The sequence below is a fragment of the Hyla sarda genome, chromosome 1 (genome assembly GCF_029499605.1).
Source record: "Hyla sarda isolate aHylSar1 chromosome 1, aHylSar1.hap1, whole genome shotgun sequence".
Classification (NCBI taxonomy): Eukaryota; Metazoa; Chordata; class Amphibia; order Anura; family Hylidae; genus Hyla; species Hyla sarda.
The window spans coordinates 257847750-257866659 of record NC_079189.1 but is presented as its reverse complement, the minus strand read 5'-3'; the positions used below and the strand labels follow the sequence as shown (position 1 = coordinate 257866659).

Below are 18910 nucleotides of genomic sequence, written 5' to 3'. Positions count from 1 at the left end.
AATACACAGGGTGTGAAGCTGTCAACGGCCATCCTAAGCCTGAACGTGCCTGCTCTCCTCAGATCACAGACTGCTGCCCGGCAGTTACCGGCATGGGAGACTGGCTGGCAATACAAGGTGCCATTGACATTTTGCTCTGTTGCCGCCTTCCTCTCCGATTAATAAAAATATTTATTGATGCTTAAATCCACAATATACAAGGCGTGAAGATGTCAACGGCCATCCTAAGCTGAACGCGCCTGCTCTCGTCAGATCGCAGACCGCTACCCAGCTTAGGGCCCAGTAAGTACCGGCATGGGAGACTGGCTGGGAATCCGGGTGCAGTTGACATTTTGCTCTGTTGCCGCCTTCCGTTCCGATTCCGAAAAGGATTTATTGATGCTTAAATGCACAGTATAAAAAGCATGAAGCTGTCAATGGCCATCCTAAGCTGAACGCGCCTGCTCTCGTCAGATTGCAGACTGCTACCCAGCTTAGGGCCCGGTAAGTACTGGCATGGGAGACTGGCTGGGAATACCGGTTGCCATTGACATTTTGCTCTATTGCTGCCTTCCGCTCCGATTCCGAAAAAAATTTATTGATGCTTAAATCCACAGTATACAAGGTGTGAAGCTGTCAATGGCCATCCTAAGCTTAACGCGCCTGCTCTCGTCAGATCGCAGACTGGTACAGATCTTAGGGCCCGGTAAGTACCGGCATGGGACACTGGCTGGAAATCCCGGCTGCCGTTGACATTTTGCTCTGTTGCCGCCTTCCGTTCCGTTCCGATTCCGAAAAGGATTTATTGATGCTTAAATGCACAGTATACAAAGTGTGAACCTGTCAACGGCCATCCTAAACTGAATGCGCCTGCTCTCGTCAGATCGCAGACTGATACCCAGCTTAGGGCCTGGTAAGTACCAGCATGGGATACTGGCTGGGAATCCCGGGTGCAGTTGACATTTTAATCTGTTGCCGCCTTCCGCTCCGATTCGGAAAAGGATTTATTGATGCTTAAATGCACAGTATAAAGGGCGTGAAGCTGTCAACGGCCATCCTAAGCTGAACGCGCCTGCTCTCGTCAGATCGCAGACTGCTACCCAGCTTAGGGCCCGGTAGGTACCAGCATAGGAGACTGGCTGGGAATCCCAGGTGTTGTTGACATTTTGCTCTGTAGCCGCCTTCCGCTCCGATTCCGAAAAGGATTTATTGATGCTTAAATCCACAGTATACAGGATGTGAAGCCGTCTACGGCTATCCTAAGCTGAATATGCCTGTTCTTGTCAGATCGCAGACTGCTGCCCGGCAAGTACGGGCATGGGAGACTGGCTGGCAATCCAAGGTGCTATTGACATTTTGCTCTGTTGCCGCCTTCCTCTCCGATTCCGAAAAGGATTTATTGATGCTTAAATGCACAGTATACAAAGCATGAAGCTGTCAATGGCTGTCCTAAGCTGAACGTGCCTGCTCTCGTCAGATCGCAGACTGCTACCCAGCTTAGGGCCCGGTAAGTACTGGCATGGGAGACTGGCTGGGAATCCCAGGTGCGGTTGACATTTTGCTCTATTGCTGCCTTCCGCTCCGATTCCGAAAATAATTTATTGATGCTTAAATCCACAGTATACAAGGTGTGAAGCTGTCGACGGCCATCCTAAGCTTAACGCGCCTGCTCTTGTCAGATCGCAGACTGGTACAGATCTTAGGGCCCGGTAAGTACCGACATGGGACACTGGCTGGGAATCCCGGCTGCCGATGACATTTTGCTCTGTTGCCGCCTTCCGTTTCCGATTCCGAAAAGGATTTATTGATGCTTAAATGCACAGTATAAAGGGCGAGAAGCTGTCAATGGCCATCCTAAGCTGAACGTGCCTGCACTCGTCAGATCGCAGACTGCTATCCAGCTTAGGGCCTGGTAAGTACCAGCAGGGGAGACTGGCTGGGAATCCCGGGTGTCGTTGACATTTTGCTCTGTTGCCGCCTTCCGTTCCGATTCCGAAAAGGATTTATTGATGCTTAAATGCACAGTATAAAAATCATGAAGCTGTCAATGGACATCCTAAGCTGAACGCGCCTGCTCTCGTCAGATCGCAGACTGCTACCCAGCTTAGGGCCTGGTAAGTACTGGCATGGGACACTGGCTGGGAATCTCGGCTGCCGTTGACATTTTGCTCTGTTGCCGCCTTCCGTTCCGATTCCGAAAAGGATTTATTGATGCCTAAATGCACAGTATAAAGGGCGAGAAGCTGTCAACGGCCATCCTAAGCTGAACCCGCCTGCTCTCGTCAGATTGCAGACTGCTACCCAGCTTAGGGCCCAGTAAGTACCGGCATGGGAGACTGGCTGGGAATCCCGGGTGCAGTTGACATTTTGCTCTGTTGCCGCCTTCCGCTCCGATTCCGAAAAAGGATTTATTGATGCTTAAATGCGCAGTATAAAAATCAAGAAGCTGTCAATGGCCATCCTAAGCTGAACACGCCTGCTCTTGTCACATCGCAGACTGCTAAGCAGCTTAGGGCCCGGTAAGTACTGGCATGGGAGACTGGCTGGGAATCCCGGTTGACATTTTGCTCTTATGCCGCCTTCAGTTCCGATTCCGAAAAGGATTTATTGATGCTTAAATGCACAGTATACAAAGTGTGAAGCTGTCAACGGCCATCCTAAGCTGAACGCGCCTGCTCTCGTCAGATCGCAGACTGCTACCCAGCTTAGGGCCTGGTAAGTACCAGCATGGGAGACTGGCTGGGAATCCTGGGTGCAGTTGACATTTTAATCTGTTGCTGCCTTCCGCTCCGATTCGGAAAAGGATTTATTGATGCTTAAATGCACAGTATAAAGGGCGTGAAGCTGTCAACGGCCATCCTAAGCTGAACGCGCCTGCTCTCGTCAGATCGCAGACTGCTACCCAGCTTAGGGCTCGGTAAGTACCAGCATGGGAGACTGGCTGGGAATCCCAGGTGTTGTTGACATTTTGCTCTGTAGCCGCCTTCCGCTCCGATTCCGAAAAGGATTTATTGATGCTTAAATCCACAGTATACAGGGTGTGAAGCCGTCTACGGCTATCCTAAGCTAAATGTGCCTGTTCTTGTCAGATCGCAGACTGCTGCCCGGCAAGTACGGGCATGGGAGACTGGCTGGCAATCCAAGGTGCTATTGACATTTTGCTCTGTTACCGCCTTCCTCTCCGATTCCGAAAAGGATTTATTGATGCTTAAATGCACAGTATACACAGTATACAAAGTGTGAACGTGTCAATGGCCATCCTAAGCTGAACGCGCCTGCTCTCGTCAGATTGCAGACTGCTACCCAGCTTAGGGCCCGGTAAGTACTGGCATGGGAGACTGGCTGGGAATACCGGTTGCCATTGACATTTTGCTCTATTGCTGCCTTCCGCTCCGATTCCGAAAAGAATTTATTGATGCTTAAATCCACAGTATACAAGGTGTGAAGCTGTCAACGGCCATCCTAAGCTTAACGCGCCTGCTCTCGTCAGATCGCAGACTGGTACAGATCTTAGGGCCCGGTAAGTACCGGCATGGGACACTGGCTGGGAATCCCGGCTGCCGTTGACATTTTGCTCTGTTGCCGCCTTCCGTTCCGATTCCGAAAAGGATTTATTGATGCTTAAATGCACAGTATACACAGTATACAAAGTGTGAACGTGTCAACGGCCATCCTAAGCTGAATGCGCCTGCTCTCGTCAGATCGCAGACTGATACCCAGCTTAGGGCCTGGTAAGTACCAGCATGGGAGACTGGCTGGGAATCCCGGGTGCAGTTGACATTTTAATCTGTTGCCGCCTTCCGCTCCGATTCGGAAAAGGATTTATTGATGCTTAAATGCACAGTATAAAGGGCGTGAAGCTGTCAACGGCCATCCTAAGCTAAACGCGCCTGCTCTCGTCAGATCGCAGACTGCTACCGAGCTTAGGGCCCGGTAGGTACCAGCATGGGAGACTGGCTGGGAATCCCAGGTGTTGTTGACATTTTGCTCTGTAGCCGCCTTCCGCTCCGATTCCGAAAAGGATTTATTGATGCTTAAATCCACAGTATACAGGGTGTGAAGCCGTCTACGGCTATCCTAAGCTGAATGTGCCTGTTCTTGTCAGATCGCAGACTGCTGCCCGGCAAGTACGGGCATGGGAGACTGGCTGGCAATCCAAGGTGCTATTGACATTTTGCTCTGTTGCCGCCTTCCTCTCCGATTCCGAAAAGGATTTATTGATGCTTAAATGCACAGTATAAAAAGCATGAAGCAGTCAATGGCTGTCCTAAGCTGAACGTGCCTGCTCTCGTCAGATCGCAGACTGCTACCCAGCTTAGGGCCCGGTAAGTACTGGCATGGGAGACTGGCTGGGAATCCCGGGTGCGGTTGACATTTTGCTCTATTGCTGCCTTCCGCTCCGATTCCGAAAATAATTTATTGATGCTTAAATCCACAGTATACAAGGTGTGAAGCCGTCTACGGCTATCCTAAGCTGAATGTGCCTGTTCTTGTCAGATCGCAGACTGCTGCCCGGCAAGTACGGGCATGGGAGACTGGCTGGCAATCCAAGGTGCTATTGACATTTTGCTCTGTTGCTGCCTTCCTCTCCGATTCCGAAAAGGATTTGTTGATACTTAAATGCACAGTATAAAAAGCATGAAGCTGTCAATGGCTGTCCTAAGCTGAACGCGCCTGCTCTCGTCAGATCGCAGACTGCTACCCAGCTTAGGGCCTGGTAAGTACTGGCATGGGAGACTGGCTGGGAATCCCGGGTGCCGTTGACATTTTGCTCTATTGCTGCCTTCCGCTCCGATTCCGAAAAGAATTTATTGATGCTTAAATCCACAGTATACAAGGTGTGAAGCTGTCGACGGCCATCCTAAGCTTAACGCGCCTGCTCTTGTCAGATCGCAGACTGGTACAGATCTTTGGGCCCGGTAAGTACCGGCATGGGACACTGGCTGGGAATCCCGGCTGCCGTTGACATTTTGCTCTGTTGCCGCCTTCCGTTTCCGTTTCCGATTCCGAAAAGGATTTATTGATGCTTAAATGCACAGTATGAAGGGCGAGAAGCTGTCAACGGGCATCCTAAGCTGAACGTGCCTGCTCTCGTCAGATCGCAGACTGCTACCCAGCTTAGGGCCCGGTAAGTACCAGCATGGGAGACTGGCTGGGAATCCCAGGTGTCGTTGACCTTTTGCTCTGTTGCCGCCTTACGCTCCGATTCCGAAAATGATTTATTGATGCTTAAATCCACAGTATACAGGGTGTGAAGATGTCTACAGCCATCCTAAGCTGAATGCGCCTGTTCTCGTCAGATCGCAGACTGCTACCCAGCTTCGGGCCTGGTAAGTACCAGCATGGGAGACTGGCTGGGAATCCCGGGTGCAGTTGACATTTTGCTCTGTTTCTGCTCCGATTCCGAAAATTATTTATTGATGCTTAAATCCACAGTATACAAAGTGTGAAGCTGTCAACGGCCATCCTAAGCTTAACGCGCCTGCTCTCGTCAGATCGCAGACTGGTACAGATCTTAGGGCCCGGTAAGTACCGGCATGGGACACTGGCTGGGAATCCCGGCTGCCGTTGACATTTTGCTCTGTTGCCGCCTTCCGTTCCGGTTCCGATTCCGAAAAGGATTTATTGATGCTTAAATGCACAGTATACAAAGTGTGAACCTGTCAACGGCCATCCTAAGCTGAATGCGCCTGTTCTCGTCAGATCGCAGACTGGTACAGATCTTAGGGCCCGGTAAGTACCAGCATGGGAGACTGGCTGGGAATCCCAGGTGTCGTTGACCTTTTGCTCTGTTGCCGCCTTCTGCTCCGATTCCGAAAATAATTTATTGATGCTTAAATCCACAGTATACAAGGTGTGAAGCTGTCGACGGCCATCCTAAGCTTAACGCGCCTGCTCTTGTCAGATCGCAGACTGGTACAGATCTTAGGGCCCGGTAAGTACCGGCATGGGACACTGGCTGGGAATCCCGGCTGCCGATGACATTTTGCTCTGTTGCCGCCTTCCGTTTCCGATTCCGAAAAGGATTTATTGATGCCTAAATGCACAGTATAAAGGGCGAGAAGCTGTCAACGGCCATCCTAAGCTGAACGCGCCTGCTCTCGTCAGATTGCAGACTGCTACCCAGCTTAGGGCTCAGTAAGTACCGGCATGGGAGACTGGCTGGGAATCCCGGGTGCAGTTGACATTTTGCTCTGTTGCCGCCTTCCGCTCCGATTCCGAAAAAGGATTTATTGATGCTTAAATGCGCAGTATAAAAATCATGAAGCTGTCAATGGCCATCCTAAGCTGGACGCGCCTGCTCTCGTCAAATCGCAGACTGCTACCCAGCTTAGGGCCCGGTAAGTACTGGCATGGGAGACTGGCTGGGAATCCCGATTGCCGTTGACATTTTGCTCTTATGCCGCCTTCAGTTCCGATTCCGAAAAGGATTTATTGATGCTTAAATGCACAGTATAAAGGGCGTGAAGCTGTCAACGGCCATCCTAAGCTAAACGCGCCTGCTCTCGTCAGATCGCAGACTGCTACCCAGCTTAGGGCCCAGTAAGTACCAGCATGGGAGACTGGCTGGGAATCCCAGGTGTCGTTGACATTTTGCTCTGTTGCCGCCTTACGCTCCGATTCCGAAAAGGATTTATTGATGCTTAAATCCACAGTATACAGGGTGTGAAGATGTCTACGGCCATCCTAAGCTGAATGCGCCTGTTCTCGTCAGATCGCAGACTGCTACCTAGCTTCGGGCCTGGTAAGTACCAGCATGGGAGACTGGCTGGGAATCCCAGGTGGAGTTGACATTTTGCTCTGTTTCTGCTACGAGTCCGAAAATTATTTATTGATACTTAAATTCACAGTATACAAAGTGTGAAGCTGTCAATGGCCATCCTAAGCTGAACGCGCCTGCTCTCGTCAGATCGCAGACTTCTACCCAGCTTAGGGCCTGGTAAGTACCAGCATGGGAGACTGGCTGGGAATCCCGGGTGCAGTTGACATTTTAATCTGTTGCCGCCTTCCGCTCCGATTCGGAAAAGGATTTATTTATGCTTAAATCCACAATACACAGGGTGTGAAGCTGTCAACGGCCATCCTAAGCCTGAACGTGCCTGCTCTCCTCAGATCGCAGACCGCTGCCCGGCAGTTACCGGCATGGGAGACTGGCTGGCAATCCAAGGTGCCGTTGACATTTTGCTTTGTTGCCGCCTTCCTCTCCGATTAATAAAAATATTTATTGATGCTTAAATGCACCTGGGAATCCCGGGTGCAGTTGACATTATGCTCTGTTGCCGCCTTCCGTTCCGATTCCGAAAAGGATTTATTGATGCTTAAATGCACAGTATAAAAAGCATGAAGCTGTCAATGGCCATCCTAAGCTGAACGCGCCTGCTCTCGTCAGATCGCAGACTGCTACCCAGCCTAGGGCCCATTAAGTACCGGCTTGGGAGACTGGCTGGGAATCCCGGGTGCAGTTGACATTTTGCTCTGTTGCCGCCTTCCGTTCCGATTCCGAAAAGGATTTATTGATGCTTAAATGCACAGTATAAAAATCATGAAGCTGTCAATGGCCATCCTAAGCTGAACGTGCCTGCTCTCGTCAGATCGAAGACTGCTACCCAGCTTAGGGCCTGGTAAGTACTGGCATGGGACACTGGCTGGGAATCTCGGCTGCCGTTGACATTTTGCTCTGTTGCCGCCTTCCGTTCCGATTCCGAAAAGGATTTATTGATGCCTAAATGCACAGTATTAAGGGCGAGAAGCTGTCAACGGCCATCCTAAGCTGAACGTGCCTGCTCTCGTCAGATTGCAGACTGCTACCCAGCTTAGGGCTCAGTAAGTACCGGCATGGGAGACTGGCTGGGAATCCCGGGTGCAGTTGACATTTTGCTCTGTTGCCGCCTTCCGCTCCGATTCCGAAAAAGGATTTATTGATGCTTAACCCCTTAAGGACCGGAGGTTTTTCCGTTTTTGCATTTTCGTTTTTTGCTCCTGGCCTTTAAAAAATCATAACTCTTTCAAATTTACACCTAAAAATCCATATGATGGCTTATTTTTTGCGCCACCAATTCTACTTTGTGATGACGTCTGTCATTTTGCTCAAAAATCTATGGTGAAGCGGGAAAAAAAATCATTGTGCGACAAAATTGAAAAAAAAACGCTGTTTTGTAACTTTTGGGGGCTTCCGTTTCTACGTAGTACATTTTTCGGTAAAAATGACACCTGATATGTATTCTGTAGGTCCATACGATTAAAATGATACCCTACTTATATAGGTTTGATTTTGTCGGACTTCTGGAAAAAATCATAACTACATGCAGGAAAATTAATACGTTTAAAATTGTCATCTTCTGACCCCTATAACTTTTTTATTTTTCCGTGTATGGGGCGGTATGAGCCCTCATTTTTTGCGCCGTGATCTGAAGTTTTTAACGGTACCATTTTTGTATTGATAGGACTTATTGATCACTTTTTATTCATTTTTAAATGATATAAAAAGTGACCAAAAATGCACTATTTTGGACTTTGGAATTTTTTTGCGCGCACGCCATTGACCGAGCGGTTTAATTAATGATATATTTTTATAATTCGGACATTTCCGCACGCGGTGATACCACATATGTTTATTTTTATTTTTATTTACACTGTGTTTTTTTTATTATTGGAAAAGGGGGGTGATTCAAACTTTTAATAGGGGAGGAGTTAAATGATCTTTATTCACTTTTTTTTTGCAGTGTTATAGGTCCCATAGGGACCTATAACACTGCACACACTGATCTTCATCATTGATCACTGGTTTCTCATAGGAAACCAGTGATCGACGAATCTGCCGGATGACTGCTCATGCCTGAATCTCAGGCACTGAGCAGTCATTCGGCGATCGGACAGCGAGGAGGCAGGTAGGGGCCCTCCCGCTGTCCTGTCAGCTGTTCGGGATGCCGCGATTAGCCGCGGCTATCCCGAACAGCCCGACTGAGCTAGCCGGGAACTTTCACTTTCACTTTTAGCCGCGCGGCTCAGCTTTGAGCGCGCGGCTAAAGGGTTAATAGCGCGCGGCGCCGCGATCGGCGCTGCGCGCTATTAGAGGCGGGTCCCGGCTTCACTATGACGCCGGGCCCGCCATGATATGACGCGGGGTTACTGTGTAACCCCGCGTTATATCAGAAGAGCAGGACCAAGGACGTACCGGTACGTCCTTGGTCCTTAAGGGGTTAAATGCGCAGTATAAAAATCATGAAGCTGTCAATGGCCATCCTAAGCTGAACGCGCCTGCTCTCGTCACATCGCAGACTGCTACCCAGCTTAGGGCCCGGTAAGTACTGGCATGGGAGACTGGCTGGGAATCCCGGTTGCCGTTGACATTTTGCTCTTATGCCGCCTTCAGTTCCGATTCCGAAAAGGATTTATTGATGCTTAAATGCACAGTATACAAAGTGTGAAGCTGTCAACGGCCATCCAAAGCTGAACGCGCCTGCTCTCGTCAGATCGCAGACTGCTACCCAGCTTAGGGCCTGGTAAGTACCAGCATGGGAGACTGGCTGGGAATCCCGGGTGCAGTTGACATTTTGCTCTGTAGCCGCCTTCCGCTCCGATTCGGAAAAGGATTTATTGATGCTTAAATGCACAGTATAAAGGGCGTGAAGCTGTCAACGGCCATCCTAAGCTGAACGCGCCTGCTCTCGTCAGATCGCAGACTGCTACCCAGCTTAGGGCCCGGTAAGTACTAGCATGGGAGACTGGCTGGGAATCCCAGGTGTTGTTGACATTTTGCTCTGTAGCCGCCTTCCGCTCCGATTCCGAAAAGGATTTATTGATGCTTAAATCCACAGTATACAGGGTGTGAAGCCGTCTACGGCTATCCTAAGCTGAATGTGCCTGTTCTTGTCAGATCGCAGACTGCTGCCCGGCAAGTACGGGCATGGGAGACTGGCTGGCAATCCAAGGTGCTATTGACATTTTGCTCTGTTGCCGCCTTCCTCTCCGATTCCGAAAAGGATTTATTGATGCTTAAATGCACAGTATAAAAAGCATGAAGCTGTCAATGGCCATCCTAAGCTGAACGCGCCTGCTCTCGTCAGATCGCAGACTGCTACCCAGCTTAGGGCCCGGTAAGTACCAGCATGGGAGACTGGCTGGGAATCCCGGGTGCCGTTGACATTTTGCTCTATTGCTGCTTTCCGCTCCGATTCCGAAAAGGATTTATTGATGCTTAAATCCACAGTATACAGGGTGTGAAGATGTCTACGGCCATCCTAAGCTGAATGCGCCTGTTCTCGTCAGATCGCAGACTGGTACAGATCTTAGGGCCCGGTAAGTACCGGCATGGGACACTGGCTGGGAATCCCGGCTGCCGTTGACATTTTGCTCTGTTGCCGCCTTCCGTTCCGATTACGAAAAGGATTTATTGATGCTTAAATGCACAGTATAAAGGGCGAGAAGCTGTCAACGGCCATCCTAAGCTGAACGCGCCTGCTCTCGTCAGATCGCAGACTGCTACCCCGCATAGGGCCCGGTAAGTACCAGCATGGGAGACTGGCTGGGAATCCCGGCTGCCGTTGACATTTTGCTCTGTTGCCGCCTTCCGTTTCGATTCCGAAAAGGATTTATTGATGCTTAAATGCACAGTATACAAAATGTGAAGCTGTCAACGGCCATCCTAAGCTGAACGCGCCTGCTCTCATCAGATCGCAGACTGCTAGCCAGCTTAGGGCCTGGTAAGTACCAGCATGGGAGACTGGCTGGGAATCCCGGGTGCAGTTGACATTTTAATCTGTTGCCGCCTTCCGTTCCGATTCTGAAAAGGATTTATTGATGCTTAAATGCACAGTATACAGGGTGTGAAGATGTCTACGGCCATCCTAAGCTAAATGCGCCTGTTCTCGTCAGATCGCAGACTGGTACAGATCTTAGGGCCCGGTAAGTACCGGCATGGGACACTGGCTGGGAATCCCGGCTGCCGTTGACATTTTGCTCTGTTGCCGCCTTCCGTTCCGATTCCGAAAAGGATTTATTGATGCTTAAATGCACAGTATAAAGGGCGAGAAGCTGTCAACGGCCATCCTAAGCTGAACGCGCCTGCTCTCGTCAGATCGCAGACTGCTACCCAGCTTAGGGCCCGGTAAGTACCTGCATGGGAGACTGGCTGGGAATCCCGGGTGCAGTTGACATTTTGCTCTGTTGCCGCCTTCCGCTCCGATTCGGAAAATTATTTATTGATGCTTAAATGCACAGTATAAAGGGCGCGAAGCTGTCAACGGCCATCCTAAGCTGAACGCGCCTGCTCTCGTCAGATCGCAGATCGCTACCCAGCCTAGGCCCGGTAAGTACCAGCATGGGAGACTGGCTGGGAATCCCAGGTGTTGTTGACATTTTGCTCTGTAGCCGCCTTCCGCTCCGATTCCGAAAAGGATTTATTGATGCTTAAATCCACAGTATACAGGGTGTGAAGCCGTCTACGGCTATCCTAAGCTGAATGTGCCTGTTCTTGTCAGATCGCAGACTGCTGCCCGGCAAGTACGGGCATGAGAGACTGGCTGGCAATCCAAGGTGCTATTGACATTTTGCTCTGTTGCCGCCTTCCTCTCCGATTCCGAAAAGGATTTATTGATGCTTAAATGCACAGTATAAAGGGCGAGAAGCTGTCAACGGCCATCCTAAGCTGAACGTGCCTGCTCTCGTCAGATCGCAGACTGCTACCCAGCTTAGGGCCCGGTAAGTACTGGCATGGGAGACTGGCTGGGAATCCCGGGTGCTGTTGACATTTTGCTCTATTGCTGCCTTCCGCTCCGATTCCGAAAAGAATTTATTGATGCTTAAATCCACAGTATACAAGGTGTGAAGCTGTCGACGGCCATCCTAAGCTTAACGCGCCTGCTCTCGTCAGATCGCAGACTGGTACAGATCTTAGGGCCCGGTAAGTACCGGCATGAGACACTGGCTGGGAATCCCGGCTGCCGTTGACATTTTGCTCTGTTGCCGCCTTCCGTTCCGATTCCGAAAAGGATTTATTGATGCTTAAATGCACAGTATAAAGGGCGAGAAGCTGTCAACGGCCATCCTAAGCTGAACGTGCCTGCTCTCGTCAGATCGCAGACTGCTACCCAGCTTAGGGCCCGGTAAGTACCAGAATGGGAGACTGGCTGGGAATCCCAGGTGTCGTTGACATTTTGTTCTGTTGCCGCCTTCCGCTCCGATTCCTAAAAGGATTTATTGATGCTTAAATCCACAGTATACAGGGTGTGAAGATGTCTACGGCCTTCCTAAGCTTAATGCGCCTGTTCTCGTCAGATCGCAGACTGCTATCCAGCTTCGGGCCTGGTAAGTACCAGCATGGGAGACTGGCTGGAATCCCGGCTGCCGTTGACATTTTGCTATGTTTCTGCTCCGATTCCGAAAATTATTTATTGATGCTTAAATCCACAGTATACAAAGTGGGAAGCTGTCAACGGCCATCCTAAGCTGAACGCGCCTGCTCTCGTCAGATTGCAGACTGCTACCCAGCTTAGGGCTCAGTAAGTACCGGCATGGGAGACTGGCTGGGAATCCCAGGTGTTGTTGACAATTTGCTCTGTAGCCGCCTTCCGCTTCAATTCCGAAAAGGATTTATTGATGCTTAAATCCACAGTATACAGGGTGTGAAGCCGTCTACGGCTATCCTAAGCTGAATGTGCCTGTTCTTGTCAGATCGCAGACTGCTGCCCGGCAAGTACGGGCATGGGAGACTGGCTGGCAATCCAAGGAACTATTGACATTTTGCTCTGTTGCCGCCTTCCTCTCCGATTCCGAAAAGGATTTATTGATGCTTAAATGCACAGTATAAAAAGCATGAAGCTGTCAATGGCCATCCTAAAATGAACGCGCCTGCTCTCGTCAGATCGCAGACTGCTACCCAGCTTAGGGCGCGGTAAGTACTGGCATGGGAGACTGGCTGGGAATCCCAGGTGCCGTTGACATTTTGCTCTATTGCTGCCCTCCGCTCCGATTCCGAAAAGAATTTATTGATGCTTAAATCCACAGTATACAAGGTGTGAAGCTGTCGACGGCCATCCTAAGCTTAACGCGCCTGCTCTCGTCAGATCGCAGACTGGTACAGATCTTAGGTCCCGGTAAGTACCGGCATGGGACACTGGCTGGGAATCCCGGCTGCCGTTGACATTTTGCTCTGTTGCCGCCTTACGCTCCGATTCCGAAAAGGATTTATTGATGCTTAAATCCACAGTATACAGGGTGTGAAGATGTCTACGGCCATCCTAAGCTGAATGCGCCTGTTCTCGTCAGATCGCAGACTGCTTCCCAGCTTCGGGCCTGGTAAGTACCAGCATGGGAGACTGGCTGGGAATCCCGGGTGCAGTTGACATTTTGCTCTGTTTCTGCTCCGATTCCGAAAATGATTTATTGATGCTTAAATCCACAGTATACAAAGTGTGAAGCTGTCAACGGCCATCCTAAGCTTAACGCGCCTGCTCTCGTCAGATCGCAGACTGGTACAGATCTCAGGGCCCGGTAGGTACCGGCATGGGACACTGGCTGGGAATCCCGGGTGCAGTTGACATTTTGCTCTGTTGCCGCCTTCCGCTCCGATTCGGAAAATTATTTATTGATGCTTAAATGCACAGTATAAAGGGCATGAAGCTGTCAACAGCCATCCTAAGCTGAACGCGCCTGCTCTCGTCAGATCGCAGACTGCTACCCAGCTTAGTCCCGGTAACTACCAGCATGGGAGACTGGCTGGGAATCCCAGGTGTTGTTGACATTTTGCTCTGTAGCCGCCTTCCGCTCCGATTCCGAAAAGGATTTATTGGTGCTTAAATCCACAGTATACAGGGTGTGAAGCCGTCTACGGCTATCCTAAGCTGAATGTGCCTGTTCTTGTCAGATCGCACACTGCTGCCCGGCAAGTACGGGCATGGGAGACTGGCTGGCAATCCAAGGTGCTATTGACATTTTGCTCTGTTGCCGCCTTCCTCTCCGATTCCGAAAAGGATTTATTGATGCTTAAATGCACAGTATAAAGGGCGAGAAGCTGTCAACGGCCATCCTAAGCTGAACGTGCCTGCTCTCGTCAGATCGCAGACTGCTACCCAGCTTAGGGCCCGGTAAGTACTGGCATGGGAGACTGGCTGGGAATCCCGGGTGCTGTTGACATTTTGCTCTATTGCTGCCTTCCGCTCCGATTCCGAAAAGAATTTATTGATGCTTAAATCCACAGTATACAAGGTGTGAAGCTGTCGACGGCCATCCTAAGCTTAACGCGCCTGCTCTCGTCAGATCGCAGACTGGTACAGATCTTAGGGCCCGGTAAGTACCGGCATGAGACACTGGCTGGGAATCCCGGCTGCCGTTGACATTTTGCTCTGTTGCCGCCTTCCGTTCCGATTCCGAAAAGGATTTATTGATGCTTAAATGCACAGTATAAAGGGCGAGAAGCTGTCAACGGCCATCCTAAGCTGAACGTGCCTGCTCTCGTCAGATCGCAGACTGCTACCCAGCTTAGGGCCCGGTAAGTACCAGAATGGGAGACTGGCTGGGAATCCCAGGTGTCGTTGACATTTTGTTCTGTTGCCGCCTTCCGCTCCGATTCCTAAAAGGATTTATTGATGCTTAAATCCACAGTATACAGGGTGTGAAGATGTCTACGGCCTTCCTAAGCTTAATGCGCCTGTTCTCGTCAGATCGCAGACTGCTACCCAGCTTCGGGCCTGGTAAGTACCAGCATGGGAGACTGGCTGGAATCCCGGCTGCCGTTGACATTTTGCTATGTTTCTGCTCCGATTCCGAAAATTATTTATTGATGCTTAAATCCACAGTATACAAAGTGGGAAGCTGTCAACGGCCATCCTAAGCTGAACGCGCCTGCTCTCGTCAGATCGCAGACTGCTACCCAGCTTAGGGCCCGGTAAGTATCAGCATGGGAGACTGGCTGGGAATCCCAGGTGTTGTTGACAATTTGCTCTGTAGCCGCCTTCCGCTTCAATTCCGAAAAGGATTTATTGATGCTTAAATCCACAGTATACAGGGTGTGAAGCCGTCTACGGCTATCCTAAGCTGAATGTGCCTGTTCTTGTCAGATCGCAGACTGCTGCCCGGCAAGTACGGGCATGGGAGACTGGCTGGCAATCCAAGGAACTATTGACATTTTGCTCTGTTGCCGCCTTCCTCTCCGATTCCGAAAAGGATTTATTGATGCTTAAATGCACAGTATAAAAAGCATGAAGCTGTCAATGGCCATCCTAAGCTGAACGCGCCTGCTCTCGTCAGATCGCAGACTGCTACCCAGCTTAGGGCGCGGTAAGTACTGGCATGGGAGACTGGCTGGGAATCCCAGGTGCCGTTGACATTTTGCTCTATTGCTGCCCTCCGCTCCGATTCCGAAAAGAATTTATTGATGCTTAAATCCACAGTATACAAGGTGTGAAGCTGTCGACGGCCATCCTAAGCTTAACGCGCCTGCTCTCGTCAGATCGCAGACTGGTACAGATCTTAGGTCCCGGTAAGTACCGGCATGGGACACTGGCTGGGAATCCCGGCTGCCGTTGACATTTTGCTCTGTTGCCGCCTTACGCTCCGATTCCGAAAAGGATTTATTGATGCTTAAATCCACAGTATACAGGGTGTGAAGATGTCTACGGCCATCCTAAGCTGAATGCGCCTGTTCTCGTCAGATCGCAGACTGCTTCCCAGCTTCGGGCCTGGTAAGTACCAGCATGGGAGACTGGCTGGGAATCCCGGGTGCAGTTGACATTTTGCTCTGTTTCTGCTCCGATTCCGAAAATGATTTATTGATGCTTAAATCCACAGTATACAAAGTGTGAAGCTGTCAACGGCCATCCTAAGCTTAACGCGCCTGCTCTCGTCAGATCGCAGACTGGTACAGATCTCAGGGCCCGGTAGGTACCGGCATGGGACACTGGCTGGGAATCCCGGGTGCAGTTGACATTTTGCTCTGTTGCCGCCTTCCGCTCCGATTCGGAAAATTATTTATTGATGCTTAAATGCACAGTATAAAGGGCATGAAGCTGTCAACAGCCATCCTAAGCTGAACGCGCCTGCTCTCGTCAGATCGCAGACTGCTACCCAGCTTAGTCCCGGTAACTACCAGCATGGGAGACTGGCTGGGAATCCCAGGTGTTGTTGACATTTTGCTCTGTAGCCGCCTTCCGCTCCGATTCCGAAAAGGATTTATTGGTGCTTAAATCCACAGTATACAGGGTGTGAAGCCGTCTACGGCTATCCTAAGCTGAATGTGCCTGTTCTTGTCAGATCGCACACTGCTGCCCGGCAAGTACGGGCATGGGAGACTGGCTGGCAATCCAAGGTGCTATTGACATTTTGCTCTGTTGCCGCCTTCCTCTCCGATTCCGAAAAGGATTTATTGATGCTTAAATGCACAGTATAAAAAGCATGAAGCTGTCAATGGCCATCCTAAGCTAAACGCGCCTGCACTCGTCCGATCGCAGACTGCTACCCAGCTTAGGGCCCGGTAAGTACTGGCGTGGGAGACTGGCTGGGAATCCTGGGTGCTGTTGAAATTTTGCTCTATTGCTGCCTTCCGCTCCGATTCCGAAAAGAATTTATTGATGCTTAAATGCACAGTATAAAGGGCGAGATGCTGTCAACAGCCATCCTAAGCTGAACGCGCCTGGTCTCGTCAGATCGCAGACTGCTACCCAACTTAGGGCCCGGTAAGAACTGGCATGGGAGACTGGCTGGGAATCCCAGGTGCCGTTGACATTTTGCTCTATTGCTGCCCTCCGCTTCGATTCCGAAAATAATTTATTGATGCTTAAATCCACAGTATACAAGGTGTGAAGCTGTCGACGGCCATCCTAAGCTTAACGCGCCTGCTCTCGTCAGATCGCAGACTGGTACAGATCTTAGGGCCCGGTAAGTACCGGCATGGGACACTGGCTGGGAATCCCGGCTGCCGTTGACGTTTTGCTCTGTTGCCGCCTTACGCTCCGATTCCGAAAAGGATTTATTGATGCTTAAATCCACAGTATACAGGGTGTGAAGATGTCTACGGCCATCCTAAGCTGAATGCGCCTGTTCTCGTCAGATCGCAGACTGCTTCCCAGCTTCGGGCCTGGTAAGTACCAGCATGGGAGGCTGGCTGGGAATCGCGGGTGCAGTTGACATTTTGCTCTGTTTCTGCTCCGATTCTGAAAATTATTTATTGATGCTTAAATCAACAGTATACAAAGTGTGAAGCTGTCAACGGCCATCCTAAGCTGAACGTGCCTGCTCTCGTCAGATCGCAGACTGCTACCCAGCTTAGGGCCCGTTAAGTACCAGCATGGGAGACTGGCTGGGAATCCCAGGTGGTGTTCACTTTTTGCTCTGTAGCCGCCTTTCGCTTCGATTCCGAAAATGATTTATTGATGTTTAAATCCACAGTATACAGGGTGTGAAGCCGTCTACGGCTATCCTAAGCTGAATGTGCCTGTTCTTGTCAGATCGCAGACTGCTGCCTGGCAAGTACGGGCATGGGAGACTGGCTGGCAATCCAAGGTGCTATTGACATTTTGCTCTGTTGCCGCCTTCCTCTCCGATTCCGAAAAGGATTTATTGATGCTTAAATGCACAGTATAAAAAGCATGAAGCTGTCAATGGCCATCGTAAGCTGAACGCGCCTGCTCTCGTCAGATCGCAGACTGCTACCCAGCTTAAGGCCCGGTAAGTACTGGCAGGGGAGACTGGCTGGGAATCCCAGGTGCCGTTGACATTTTGCTCTATTGCTGCCTTCCGCTCCGATTCCGAAAATAATTTATTGATGCTTAAATCCACAGTATACAAGGTGTGAAGCTGTCGACGGCCATCCTAAGCTTAACGCGCCAGCTCTCGTCAGATCGCAGACTGGTACAGATCTTAGGGCCCGGTAAGTACCGGCATGGGACACTGGCTGGGAATCCCGGCTGCCGTTGACATTTTGCTCTGTTGCCGCCTTCCGTTCCGATTCTGAAAAGGATTTATTGATGCTTAAATGCACAGTATACAGGGTGTGAAGATGTCTACGGCCATCCTAAGCTGAATGCGCCTGTTCTCGTCAGATCGCAGACTGCTTCCCAGCTTCGGGCCTGGTAAGTACCAGCATGGGAGACTGGCTGGGAATCCCGGGTGCAGTTGACATTTTGCTCTGTTTCTGCTCCGATTCCGAAAATTATTTATTGATGCTTAAATCCACAGTATACAAAGTGTGAAGCTGTCAACGGCCATCCTAAGCTGAACGCGCCTGCTCTCGTCAGATCGCAGACTGCTACCCAGCTTAGGGCCTGTTAAGTACCAGCATGGGAGACTGGCTGGGAATCCCAGGTGTCATTGACATTTTGCTCTGTTGCCGCCTTACGCTCCGATTCCGAAAAGGATTTATTGATGCTTAAATCCACAGTATACAGGGTGTGAAGATGTCTACGGCCATCCTAAGCTGAATGCGCCTGTTCTCGTCAGATCGCAGACTGGTACAGATCTTAGGGCCCGGTAAGTACCGGCATGGGACACTGGCTGGGAATCCCGGCTGCCGTTGACATTTTGCTCTGTTGCCGCCTTCCGTTCCGATTCCGAAAAGGATTTATTGATGCTTAAATGCACAGTATAAAGGGCAAGAAGCTGTCAACGGCCATCCTAAGCTGAACGCGCCTGCTCTCGTCAGATCGCAGACTGCTACCCAGCTTAGGGCCCGGTAAGTACCAGCATGGGAGACTGGCTGGGAATCCCGGCTGCCGTTGACATTTTGCTCTGTTGCCGCCTTCCGTTTCGATTCCGAAAAGGATTTATTGATGCTTAAATGCACAGTATACAAAATGTGAAGCTGTCAACGGCCATCCTAAGCTGAACGCGCCTGCTCTCATCAGATCGCAGACTGCTACCCAGCTTAGGGCCTGGTAAGTACCAGCATGGGAGACTGGCTGGGAATCCCGGGTGCAGTTGACATTTTAATCTGTTGCCG

General features: G+C 50.5%; 13 pseudogenes; all 13 read left to right on the top strand.

Annotated features, from left to right (window-relative positions):
• The first annotated feature begins 1023 nt into the window (after positions 1-1023).
• On the top strand, positions 1024-1143 carry LOC130333214 (5S ribosomal RNA; annotated as a pseudogene).
• Positions 1144-2825: 1682 nt separating this feature from the next.
• On the top strand, positions 2826-2945 carry LOC130347551 (5S ribosomal RNA; annotated as a pseudogene).
• Positions 2946-4625: 1680 nt separating this feature from the next.
• Positions 4626-4745, top strand: LOC130352986 (5S ribosomal RNA; annotated as a pseudogene).
• A 4868-nt stretch (positions 4746-9613) lies between these two features.
• Positions 9614-9733, top strand: LOC130315062 (5S ribosomal RNA; annotated as a pseudogene).
• Positions 9734-10005: 272 nt separating this feature from the next.
• On the top strand, positions 10006-10125 carry LOC130317210 (5S ribosomal RNA; annotated as a pseudogene).
• Positions 10126-10611: 486 nt separating this feature from the next.
• On the top strand, positions 10612-10731 carry LOC130327140 (5S ribosomal RNA; annotated as a pseudogene).
• Positions 10732-11608: 877 nt separating this feature from the next.
• Positions 11609-11728, top strand: LOC130324144 (5S ribosomal RNA; annotated as a pseudogene).
• A 284-nt stretch (positions 11729-12012) lies between these two features.
• LOC130322785 (5S ribosomal RNA) lies at positions 12013-12132 on the top strand (annotated as a pseudogene).
• Positions 12133-13992: 1860 nt separating this feature from the next.
• LOC130324139 (5S ribosomal RNA) lies at positions 13993-14112 on the top strand (annotated as a pseudogene).
• A 284-nt stretch (positions 14113-14396) lies between these two features.
• LOC130322774 (5S ribosomal RNA) lies at positions 14397-14516 on the top strand (annotated as a pseudogene).
• Positions 14517-14792: 276 nt separating this feature from the next.
• Positions 14793-14912, top strand: LOC130352861 (5S ribosomal RNA; annotated as a pseudogene).
• A 3660-nt stretch (positions 14913-18572) lies between these two features.
• LOC130333608 (5S ribosomal RNA) lies at positions 18573-18692 on the top strand (annotated as a pseudogene).
• Positions 18693-18774: 82 nt separating this feature from the next.
• Positions 18775-18894, top strand: LOC130327754 (5S ribosomal RNA; annotated as a pseudogene).
• The last annotated feature ends 16 nt before the right edge of the window (positions 18895-18910 follow it).